Source organism: Lactuca virosa, chromosome 8 (genome assembly GCF_052849685.1).
Source record: "Lactuca virosa cultivar CGN04683 chromosome 8, Lactuca_virosa_CGN04683_v6, whole genome shotgun sequence".
NCBI classification, from domain to species: Eukaryota; Viridiplantae; Streptophyta; class Magnoliopsida; order Asterales; family Asteraceae; genus Lactuca; species Lactuca virosa.
In genome coordinates, this window is record NC_136433.1 from 203,521,742 (window position 1) to 203,535,409 (window position 13,668).

At 38.8% G+C, this 13,668-nt stretch overlaps 1 long non-coding RNA gene across 1 annotated transcript; it reads right to left on the reverse strand.

Annotated features, from left to right (window-relative positions):
* Positions 1 to 11,726: 11,726 nt before the first annotated feature.
* Positions 11,727 to 13,424, reverse strand: LOC145128904 (uncharacterized). The gene is made up of 3 exons (XR_013717163.1): positions 13,293 to 13,424; positions 12,346 to 12,625; positions 11,727 to 11,777 (listed from the first exon to the last, which is right to left on the reverse strand). It is a non-coding gene; the product is annotated as an uncharacterized LOC145128904 (long non-coding RNA).
* Between the last annotated feature and the right edge of the window lie 244 nt (positions 13,425 to 13,668).

The following is a 13,668-nucleotide window of genomic DNA, read 5'->3' on the forward strand; positions in this document are numbered from 1 at the left end:
AGAGATAGCTTTGAACCAAAGAGATTTAGCTCAGAGTGAGATTGTACGCTTAAATCTTTTAATAGAAAAATTGTTCAATGAAAGTGAAGCTATTGAAAATTTGGTGAATAATGGAACTGTGGACAATACATACAATTGGGGTTGGTCCAATGGATATCCTACCGCAAAGGATTCCTCACCCCGGTTTAACAAAGATCGACTGTATGTCCCTCCGGACCGAGAATTTCATTTCCCAGTCAATGACAAGACCTTTCCCGAAGATATCAGAACACACTTCGGTAGACTTCATCATCTAAGTAATAACTGTGTCATAGAGGAAATCGTGCCTGAGGTTTCGGGTCACAAAAGTGATCAAACTCCTATCTGTGGCACAATCTATTCAAATTCTCAAACCTCATCAATTGTTGATGAAGAAATTGTCATAGAGAGTCCCGAAGTCTCACAGGACTTCCCATCTCTGCCCTTATACCACGGTGTCTCTCATTGTAGTCATGAACCACAGAAGTCCCACAAAAGTCCCACTGAAGTCCCAACTCAGACTTACTCTGCGGTACTCAAATCATCCTTACCGCAATCCTCAATAAAAGGCTTTGTGACTCTTCGGCCAGTTCATCATGAATTACCCATAGAGAACTTTGAAGTGGGTCAATGCTCTCAAAACCCTGAATCTTCAAGTTCGGATGAATCAAGCCCTCGTTTTCAGAAAATTTCAAAGGCTTCCAGGAAACCGCATCTGAACACTAATGACTGCGTTTCTCCAAAAACCTTAGCAAAAAGGGCTTTCAAAGAGGAAATTCGATCCCTAGGCACAAATCGACAAACCTTTTCTAAAAACAAATGACATATCAGATTTCCAAAATCTAAGAGTCCAGAAAAGTTTGTTTTCTCTCACTATTTTTCAAAAAACTCTCCCATCAAGAAAACATGCAAAAAGGAATGTACAGTTTCAACAATCATTCCTAACTCATCTGACACAACCCAAACGAGTGTAAGGTCTTTTCGAAGCAATGGTTTTTAAATCTATTCCTCAGATGATCCAAAATGGAAGGGTATCTAACCCACTCCAACACTTTTAAAATCACATCAAATTTTAAAAAGTGGAAGGGCATTTTCCCAAATCCAATAAAAAGGTACAAAGAATCTACACATGCTAAATCTTTTTCGAAACAAACTTTTTCAAAATGCAACAGCACCAATGTCAGGTATTACCAACCTCGGACCAGTCACAAGCCTACTTCATCATTTAGACCGCTGACCAAACCAAGTGTCAGAACAAAAGACAAAATTTCAGCATGTCAATGTCAATGTAGTTGTAAGAAACCTCGTAACTTTTCCAAAAAACGCAACACTCCAAAAACTCACAAACACCCAGGACTAGGTTTAAAAGTTGACACGAAGCCAGTCCCTGCAACCTCGGTTCATGCATCAATTAGAAACTCATCTTTTGGCCTAGGCTCCAAACTAGTTTGGATGCCTAAACTAACCGTGTAATTCTCAGGCCTTGTGCAAGGAGGAACAAGAAGAAGAATGGTTAATCGATAGTGCCTGCTCCTTGCACATGACCGGAAGGTTAGAATACCTTCGGGATTTCAGACCAATTTGCAACGGTGGAAATGTCACATTTGGCAACAATGCGAATGGGATAATCCGAGGTTATGGTGTTCTTACTACGAGAAACTTCTCTATTCAAAAGGTTGCTTATGTAGAAGGTCTTAAACACAATCTCATCAGTGTTGGTCAACTATGTAAGGCAGGCCATCGAGTTGAATTTGATGACCAATTTTGCTATGTAATGACAAGCGATAGGAGCACGTGTCTGATCAAGTCCCGATCCGAAGGTACTATGTATCCTCTGGACGTATCTCTGATCATAGGCAAACCGCAGTTATGCTTCCTGTCCAAAGCAGTATCTGAATTCAGCTGGCTATGGCACCGCAAGCTAGCTCATCTCAACTTCAGATACATCAACAATTTGGTCACCGGAGAACTAGTCAGAGGTCTTCCAATCCTCAGGTTCAGCAATGATACTCTCTGTCGTGCATGTTAATGTGGAAAGCAATCCAAAGCAAGCCACCCCATGGTGATTGACTCCTTAATTTCTGAACCATTGGAACTCTTGCACATTGATCTCTGTGATCCATCTACCGTAGCCAGTCTTCATCACAAGAAATACATACTGGTTATAGTTGATGACTTCACACGGTTCACCTGGGTCTCTTTCTTAAGACTCAAATCAGAAACTCTGTAGATCTTGATCAATTTCATCAAGGAAATTGAACTTCAGATCAAGTTACCAGTACGACGTATCCGAAGTGATAATGGAACCGAGTTTACTAATCATCTCCTAAATAGTTTCTTGGTTTCAAAGGGCATCACTCACAACTTCTCAGCTCCCTACACACCGCCACAAAATGGGGTAGTAGAGCGAAGGAACCACACTCTAGTAGAAGCTGCCATATCTATAATCAACTTCGTACACCTTCCTCTCTACTTCTGGGCCGAAGCAGTGGCCACAACTTGTTTTGTACAGAACCGAAGCATTGTGTGCAAACATCTCAGCAAAACACCATATGAGGGCCTTAACAACCGCAAGCCAAATGTCCGATTCTTTCATATATTTGGGTGTAGATGTTTCGTAATCAACAACAGAGACCACCTCAACAAATTCGCACCGAAGTCTGATGAAGGCATCTTCCTTGGCTACTCCACTAACAAAGTTGCTTATAGGGTTCTCATTAGACGCACAAGGCTGATAATTTAAAGCTTCGATGTGAAATTTGATGACTATCACATCCGCAACACCGCTCCATCAATCGAAACCACAACAATCCTAGAGAGTGATATTCCTGCTTCTTCGGGTCCACTAAACCTAGTTGAAGTAAACTATGATGATCTCTTCGAGCCTGTAGAAACAGTCAAGTTATCCGAAGTTCTTGTGTTCCTGAAAGCTCAGCAGCAACATGCTGATGTATCTGGTCCTACACCGTCCGATGAGGTATCAATAAATACTTCCACCTCACTGGTTGAGGGGGAAAACTCAACTCCGGACCATACAACAACCATCAAGGTTCCAGTACTAGAAGATGCAGCTCCAATCCCTATCCGCAAAGACTTTCAACCATCAAACGTTTCTTCGGACTCAGATGATGAAAACATAGAGAACATTGACACAAGAACAGACTCGAGGATTATCACTCTCCCATCCGCAATCCAGGGGGAACCTTCTCGGGTTCAAAATGAACTCCCGTCTGCAATCCAGGGGGAACCTGCACCATCTGCCCAAGAAAACTCTGATCCCACCTTCCCAGTTCAAGACAATTCAGCAGGATGTTCTAAAGTCCAGGGGGAACTGCCATCTCCAACCGCAGAATCTTAAGATATTGAAGATATTCCCTTTACCGCAGCTGCTGATTATCTTCAACCCCGTGTACACGTATGGACGAAGGACCACCCACCAGGTCAAATCATCGGCAACCCATCCGCAGGTATCCAGACTCGATATTCCAAGGATTTATCTGATCATTGTCACTACGCAGCATTTATGTCCTCGGTCGAGCCCCGAACGATCAAAGAAGCATTACTAGAACCAGACTGGATATCCGCAATGCAAGAAGAGCTAGAAGAATTCAAAAGAAACAAAGTATGGCAGCTCGCTCCGAAGCCGCAAGGTCACACCATTATTGGTACTAGATCGGTGTACAAGAATAAGTTGGATGAATCCGGTGCGATCGTCAGAAACAAGGCAAGGCTAGTTGCCAAGGGATATAGTCAACATGAAGGTATTGACTATGATTAAACGTATCATCTGGTAGTACGAATGGAAGCCATCTGAATCTTCTTAGCATACGCAGCTCACAAGAACATCAAGGTTCATCAAATGGACGTGAAAAGTGGTTTTCTCAACGGTGAATTAAAAGAGGAGGTTTATCTTCAGCAACCTCCGGGCTTTGAAAGTCTTGAATTCCCAGACCACTGCTACAAGCTTGAAAAAGCACTCTACGGTCTAAAGCAAGCCCCAAGAGCGTGGTACGAGACTCTCTCTGAATTTCTTGTCTCGTCCGGATACAAAAGAGGAGTGATTGATCCCACTTTATTTAGAAAAGCAAATGGTAATCACCTTATGCTTGTACAAATATATGTGGATGATATCATCTTCGGATCAACTGATCAAAAAATGGTGAATGAATTCGCTAAGCTCATGACCAACAAGTTCCAAATGAGCATGAATAGAGAGATTAACTTCTTTCTTGGACTTCAAGTGAAACAAGTTCCTCAAGGGATATTCATTCATCAGGAGAAATACACCACAGAACTGTTAAAGAAATATTCAATGGACAATTGTTCTTCGGCTAAGGTCCCCATGGCCTTCGAATATAAGATATCTGCTGATCCGTCTGGCGAATCAGTGGATCACAAGACTTATAGAGGTATCATTGGCTCATTGATGTACCTCACCGTAAGCCGTCCAGACATCGTTTTTGCAACAGGTGTATGCGTAAGGTACCAGGCTGACCCAAAAATGTCACACATGACCGCAGCCAAGCAGATTTTAAGATACTTAAAGGGTAGCAACACTCTTGGCTTATGGTACCCCGCAGGGAATGACTTCAGCCTACAGGCATTCACTGATGCAGATCATACCGGATGCAGCATATTGAACTACGGTATCACTTCATCAAAGACAACATCCTGAAAGGTAACATTGAACTAATTTTTGTCCATACTCATGAAGAGATTGCTGATGTATTCACAAAGGCACTTGACTCTACAAAACTCAACAATTTCTTACAAATGTTAGGAACGATGAATCCGCACCCACAATTCTTTTACCATCCTTGGTCTCTGTTGCGGTCCTAACTGAAGTTACTTATGATAGATGGTTTTGGTATATCCTGTGTACCGCAGTATATGTACCGCAACCATATATCATATTTATCTCTCAATGGTCCTTATTGTTTGTTGTTACTAATTTTTGTTCAAGTGTTCTCAGTTTCTTCTACTGCAGTCATCCAACCGTTCATCCGCAATGACAAATGATCCATCCACAATGAAGTCTCAATCTGCAACCACATTGATTGTTTTCTCAACTGTTTCATTAATTCTTGAATCATGGTGTGCTATTTAATGATCCTTCATTAAATAAGAAAAACATTTAAAAAAAACATTCCTTGTGTAACTGTCCCATTTCCTCTTTTGAATTAAACCTTGTGTCAGACCTATTTTAGGTATGATGACAAAAAGAACGTTTTTCCATAAACAAATCCTTTTTAACCTGTCCCTTCCTATTACACCCAACACGTCCAATCCCTTACATCTTCCCCTTTTTACACAACGGATTAAACCCACCCTCACTACACGTTCTTCAGACGTGATGTTTTAGACTGACACTTCATTAAATGCCAACCCTTTTTGGTAAATCTCGAAAAATAGATTAAACCTTTTATTAATCTGTGGCTAAGATTTCATCTCCCAATCGAAGAAAACACCCAAACGTTTTTTACCTTATATAGTTTCACTTAGGGTAAAATCAATTACCATTCCAATTCAACCACTATAAAACCCCTTCTTCTTACCCAAGAAAGGTTTACGCTTTCTGAACATCGAACCTATTCTCCATCTTCTTGCACTCTGTTTCTGCAACCTTCTTCAAACTCTCAACAATGGTGAAATGTGGCATTTCGAAGAAACACTCCAAGGCATCTACCTCAGCAAACCCTACTGGTTCAGACTCTGCATCAAGGAACCAAATGCCAACAATTGCTTCAAGCAATTTTAGGGCTGTGTTCGAAGAGCATTCCTCCTACAATGCTCTGATTAAGCTAATGATCAAGTTCCTGACCAAACACCCCCTGTTTGGCCCCTTCGATTCATTCACAGATGTGGTTCCTCTTTCAACTCTATTCAAATGTGCCTTCTCTGCATATCGACCCCTCGAAAATCTTCAAGAGGTGCATCTCAATTTGGTGAACGATTCTTTGGTCATTCTGAACAAGGAAAAATTCCACACTGCCATCAATCTGCTAGTTCATCCTTCAACCAAAGTTTTCACTCCAAGCATGGCGGACATTATTTTTGCACTCTATCAAATGGGTTACCAGAAGAAGATCAAAGGCATAGGCGGGTTCAAGAAAAATCAGCTGCCTGCGGTGTGGCAATTCGTTTGCCACTTTGTGATCCGCAGCCTGAGTCACTGATAATATGGGTCTCAAGCTATTGGAGTTGGTGTGGAGTATCTTCACTGGCCACGATGTCAACTACAGTCAGATCTTGTGGGATAACTTCTTGCAGTACATTCCCAAAGAGACTCCAAGAGAAAACCCTACCGAACTCACATTTTCTAGGTTCTGGTCTCTATGCATCTCAGATCTTCATGCGGATGTAGGCCTTAGCATGGGCAATGATACCAACCTCTTCATCACCAAAGATCTGAAAAGGTACAATCCCTCTACTGATCAATCTGTTTTTGGACCCATCCGACGGCTACCAATCCACATTCTATCTTCCCTTGGTCTTGAAACTGCTGATGTCACAGACCATATAGAGGCTACGGAAGGTATTAGCCCATACCTTCCTACCCCGCCTCTGCAAGCCACATCCGCACTCACCATCCCTGGTAGTACCGCAATCCCATCCTCCACCACTCTATCCACCTTGTCTTTATCAAAAAGACGCAAGAAGTTAGCCTCAGCCCATCAAGGCCCCCGCAACGTCTCCAAGAAACATGGAACCCCAAAGAAGAAAGTTGCTCCCAAACAAGCTGAATCCTCAAAGAAACGAAAAATCATACAAACCGTGCCCTCAGATGACGAATCAACCAAACATCGATCTCACTCTCCCTCTATGAGTGATTCTGATGAGGATGCACAACCCATCTCTATACTTAAGAAAAGAAAAACCAATCCCACAGACCAAATGTGTGACCAGACTGATACCGAAGCCTCTCAAAAGGCTCCGGTAGTCCTTGGGGTGGCCGCAGACCCATTCAATACCACCATCGAATTCCACTCAGACACAGAAAGTGTGTCTGTTTCATCTCAACATGGAGACTCACCCCCAGCTCACTCTACAAGGGATGCAACTGGTTCTCGCCCTAAGGTCTCCAGGGCTTCCTGTCTATACTTCTTTTCCCCTGAGGAGTTGAACTCCATCCTTTTGTCAGTAACCCAAACACTACAAACACCTTCCCAACCGCAGGGCAATTCTTCCGCCTTTGCCAGAACTGAGCCGAGGCCAGACTTGACCACTGGTCAAGGAGACCGAAGAAGCTCAGGAAACCTTACTCTACTTACATCTTTTACTAGTGGTTTAGGCACAGTGAGCACCAATGTGCAAGGATCCGTGGACCCGAGGGACACCTTGGTGCGATTCCAAGGATTTGACGGTGATGAATCGAATGATTCATGGTTACATTACACTCCAGCTTCTGACTCCGATATCAAGAAATATGCCGCTTTTCGTAGGGCATTTTAAGCAAGGAAGGATCAGCAAATCAAGCAACTTCAACAGAAACAACAGGAGATCCAATCCGTAGCCAAGTATTGGGCGGACGCAATCAACAATGTCAATACCGTAGCCACCATTCTGAAAGTACAAGAGTGGATGACTGCAATGGCTGAGACGATCCGCAAGGCTCAGTCAACTCATGGTGGTGAAGGTGCATCTAAACTCCCTCCAACTCCAACTCCAACTATTCGAGATTCTCAAGAAGAGGGAACCGCAATCGAAGTTAGCTCTGCCCCTACCTTCGGATTCGATGATTTCGATCTCAATGAGGTAAATCAGCCTAATCCTTCTGATGATGATTTGATGACGTTTGATGAAGAAGAAGAATCGAGTGGCTCTCAACACTCAACCTCCAAGCCGAAAGAGAAAAACAAGAAAAAGAAAATGGCTGTTTCCAGAAAAGAGTTTCTGAGTCTACAAGCCAAAGTAGATCAGATTCTAGCTGCGGTTAAGCCCACTCAACCGCAAACTGAAGACATTCTAGGACCGTAGTCCTTAATTGAAAGAATTGAAAGTCTGGAAACCCGTGAACGATTGGCTGCTGAGCGCATTTCCCTAAAAGTTGAAATGGGAATCCGATCCCTGGATACAAGTCGCCAGGCTGATCATAAGCAATTCATGGCTTCTGATGGTTACTGGGATGTTCCAATCTCCCCAAATGCTAAATACTTCACTGTATTTGAGCAGTTTGACCGTAGCCTACCTGATCACAAGAGACTGCCTATGGAATTCGAAAGACTCAATGTTTCTATGCCAAACATGCTTCTTCCATAGAGAAAATCTGGTCTAATGATAGACCATCCGCAGTCAAGAACTTTAAGCCCCGGAAATTGATGAAAGCCGAATTCATTCAGTATACTCTTACAAGAAGGAATCAGGACTATGTCCGCACCCAAGCTGACTTCCCATGTATGATTCCAGAAGAAGTCTTCCTGATAGCAAAGGTGTTCCAAAACAAAAGCGAGAAGTATCCAAAGATGAAAATAGCACTTGAAAGGGCAAGCACATTTCTGAGGGAAACCGTCTGTGACTTTGCAAAGATTGATGTTGACATCTACCCTAAATTTGCTAAAAAGTTCGATCTACCACCACTTGATCCTGCACCAATGCCTACCGAAGGTTATCAAGAAAGATCCCTAGGTGCAACAAACTTCCCAGAACTTGGAGTCATTTTCAAAAGGAAGGTCGATAAAATCAAATACTTCATTCCTATGACTGCCATGAATCGTCTCACAAGGAAGCAACTTGAAATTTGTTGAACCGCAGTTGAAAGATCAAAACACACGACTGCCGAAGTCAAGTTCGAAATTTTAAGAAGGATCACCTGGTTGGAAAATATCAGAAAGTTTTGGTGGATTCTAATCAAGTTCTTAAAACTTGATAACTGAAGAGAAGTGAAAGAGGTCACTTAGGGGGAAATTGTAGAATCATAAAAGTGACCCTCTTGAACTTCAACTACCGCAGCCCTCAAGAATCCGTAGTCAGATCTTCATCAGCAACCTCATCCGAAGTCATCATCAACCGCAATCATTCTTTCTTACTAGATTACTTTACCTTATCTACTTTTGTTGTAATACTCCCTATTGTCCAATATGCCTTGCATGGCTACTATTAGAGATTTGATCCAATGTAATTCCTGAGTCTCTATATATAGAGCTCAATCTTTCTTATTCAATACAACTTTCACAACTTCTATGCTATCAATTACATCTCTCACTTCTATCTGATTACGCATCTTAAATCTCTCCTTACTCTCAAAATTCACTAGAACATAACTGAATATTATTTCTCTTCGGAGCAAGTCATTCGTGACTTAATCACTAAGTTTGATCTCACTTACTAACTTGGTCTGAATGCATTCCATGTTATGAATCAACTTATGTGTATACTTGATATATCACATGCTGTCATTTATATTTCCTTACATTTCTGCAACTAACTCTCTAATTATCTAACTCATTAACTTATTATTATTGTTGAGCTTTTAGATCCTTTGAGATAAACTATTCCGCAACTATACTTGTTCTAACGTTTGTTCAAGTGTGTCTCAAGTTTTTCTCTCAACAGACCTCCATATTTCTTCTCCTTTTTCTTTAACAAGCAAAATCTCTCTATTCTATCTTTTTAGTGATCATACGCTTTAACAGTTAGCAATGGGGCACATGATGGGCAACCCATGCTATTTGCGATTTGCATTGAATACATTTGTTGAGATTGATTAGAAGCAGCCATTGAAGTTAAGATACTAGGGCTGAAGTGGTATATAGAAGAACTTTTATACTAAACACATAAATGATTAAGATTCCAAGGTAACCTTTAATCAACTATCATTTGTTCTAATGGATTCAAAGGACAACCACTTAGGATCTGATACCAATTGTGAATGCAAGGATTTGCATGGACAAGGTTTGAAAACTCAAACCTTGAATTAACTTAATATCAATGAGTGCTTGTAATATGGTTCCAGTTATGTCTGGTAAACCCGTCTTGTCTCCAAAACTGAGTAACTCAACAAAGTGCTCAATATAGAATAAATTTAAGTATGAACAATGTACAACAAATACGAACAAGAAGAATGTAAGAGAGACCGATTGACTGAATGATTCTTTGACTTGATGGAAGTGAAAAAGGTGAACACTTGTTGTTGTTACAAAGGTTGATAACTCCTTATAAAGCTAAGGAGTCACAAAAAGACAACTATAGAGAAAACTGTGCATGGACTGACGAAGACTGAAGATCAACAAGCTGATACACTCGTTGTTGTTGATCTTGTTTCGTATACTCTACTAAAAGACATTCAGAGCAGTGCAAAATAGTATTTGGCACATTTCATGCATTATACACTCAAAACACATTCAAACAAAGATTGATCTCGGACTAAGTCTTCACTTCGGAATCCCTTCATCTCGGACACATTCTCTATTTCGGACATTCTGTATCTGAGATTGCATAAGAATCATTTTTTCATGTTCTAACATATATATATATATATATATATATATATATATATATATATATATATATATATATATATATATATATAAGCTAATGTTTAAAAAAAAAAGGCTACAACCTAGCAGTAAAGATGTACATGCATTGTGCTCCTAAAGGACACGGGTTTGACCCTTGTTCCACTTGTTTTCCTTCTTTGGGCGTTGATTTTTCGTTTCAATATACACCTTCGCATTCCATCTCAGCAGATAATCTGCTGAAAATGTCAAAAAATTATAAAGTTAATAAATTACTCGGTTTTTTTTTTGGTTTTTTATTCAATTTTTTTAGGACTTAATCGTTAATTTTCTAAAAAAATTTGGATTTTTCTGTATATTTTCTTAAATAAAACGTGTTTTCTCTAATAAAAAAAAAGCACATTCTGAAAACATATTTTGGATTTTGAATAGAAAAAGAATGTACACTACTAAAAAAGAGTTAAAGGACCCAATTAAATCAATTAAATAGCCCGATTTTTAATCGACTCTTATAGACAGCGAGTCCTATGTGAAAAAAGAAATAATACCCGGTTTTAAAGTCGGGTCTTATCAGCGTCAAAATAATGTGGTTTTTATAAAACCGAGATCTATAAGGTAATTATAGTACCCACAACCGAACCATACAAGGAGATTACGTCACGGTCCTAACACTAGAAAACAGGTCATATAATTAGATAAGATCGTGGTTCCAATCCCAAAACCTGTTATATATGTTCATATAACGACTAAATATGCACCGGTTCCATTCAAATAACCGGGTCTTTTCAGCTTCAAAAAAATTACAGACCCAGGGCAATTGCATTCAAATAACCATGATATAAAGAACACAAACGTTTTTGTTTTTATGTTGCTTTATTCGTAAAAGTAAGTATTGAGACTTACATCCAAAATCATACTATGTTACAGTTAGCAATCACTAAAATGATGCACAAACTGATACTTACATCGAAAACACATTCAAAACAAAACAAAAGGTATGGATTGATGGACAAACTATATTAATATAGACATGCTAAATAACAATAGCAATGCTAATACAAATAAATATACTCCTTATTTGTTAGATTGCTACTTTTGCATTTATGAATAAAAAATCCCAACTTAATTTCTAAGCAAATTCCTAAATATATTAAGATATATCAACACTAAGATCCAATATTACAAAGCATCTAGATGTTCTCTTATATATAGCTAGTAGAGAGGATTTTCAAATCAACTTCTTTCCAGCTTCCCATCACAAGTATCAATTTCGATGCATTCATTTTTGCTTCTCACTTGAGCATCCTGACACATACAGTTATATAAAGTTAGATACCACCATATGACATATAGGGTTGTCACAAAAAACAATTTTGTTGAAGGATTTTTTTATGTGTAATAACCTTCTACGTTTTCTTACTCCTTAAAGTAATACCATTAGGTCCTTCAGATATAATAAACACCCTGACACTAACACATATACATGAGAGAGAGTAATAGACCCGTTTGTAGGTTGAGTGATTTCAAACTTGAAAAGATGGAATTTGTGCTCCTAAAAGTCAATGAGATGTAATACAATTTGACTATTACGTTAGTATGCTCTCAAATCAAAATCACAACCAAGTTACATTGAAAAAATATAATTCATTATTTCAAGTTTCAAATATCACCCAAAAAGTTCAACAAAATACTGCTAAAGCCTTATATACATTTACCTCCAACAAGAAGGTACACTAGTACTTCTACCATCATGTGGTACAAATCTAAGAATAACAAAACATTTTGTTAAAAAAATAAAATATGATGTACTTAAAGCTCAAAATATAAACCCATGTAAACATATTTGCACAAAATTAGGTGATAAAAAAATTACCTCAGAAGTTATTGGTAAAACCATATGTTTGTGCCTTTTGCAGCACCAATGGTACAGGACCATACTACCCATTTAGTAAACACCATGGAGATTTAATTTAAGCACAAAATGTATGAGTAATGGCCGTGCACTTAATTGCAATATATTAATATTAAATGGAATGCATACCTATGTGGTTAGACGATATGGGAAAGACGGTTCATTCTATGCAGAAGGGAATAATGTATCAGAATTTATAAGTAACAAATGCTTCACATTTTTGCTTATGAATGTGTACTCTCTGCAACATGTCAACAACTTTTTATGATGAATCATATAGATAAGACCATTGAGGTATATTACAAAACAAATATTACATTTTTCTTACAAACAACATACATAGGATAGAACATAGAGGATGTTACTCGTCTTTACCAACCACTCTTACAATTAGCACTAACAAAACAGTGGATGTTTAATTGCAGTCTTCCTCTTTTTCTCACATTGACATTTATTAATAACATCATATTTCAATTATTCAACTACAGATGCGCATGTTAGTAATTTACTATAATTACATAAATTGGTAAAAAGCTAATAGGAGTAAACATTACAGTATGATTAGGATTAGATATATGGTTGTCATATCATTTATAAAGTTTGATTTTAGAGTAAAGGCTAGTAAGGAAACTATAGCCGGCATCTCTATACAAGTTTAAAGCAATTTAGTAGTTCTATTAGGTTTTCAAATTGTCATATGATTTAGGATTTTGCACCAAAAATTGTATGTTTTGCACTCGTTTACAGATGAAGGAATAGGAAACACGAAAAACCATCAACCCAATAACGAACCCTAGATTGAATTGTGCACATATATTAAACCAAAATAGAGGATCGATGACTCAAGTCATCTAAATAGATTCCAAAACCTTATATGCATAAAGAATGAATTTTAGTCGAAATTATACCTCAATGACATTGTTTGGTATGGCTCTAGTTAGGATACCGACGATAAAACTTTGAATTCATGATGTTTTGGAGTATTAGGGTATTGGTGGTTTCTAACTTTCTAAGCTTTCACTGGTTGTGGTCGTAGAGAGTAGCTCCAAAATGTATATGGGTCAGATGGCGGGATATCGAAATATCGAAAATTGATAGGTAGCATACCAAATTTTTATGGCGGGATGTCAAAAATTAAGATGTTGTATTCTTTTTTCATCACAAATATATTGTCTCCTAGTAACATTAATAGAACTCGGTTGTTTTTCAAGACCGGGTCATATACCCATACAACAAAAAGTCTCGGTTGTTACGCTGGAAACCGGGTTACATAATTATAACATA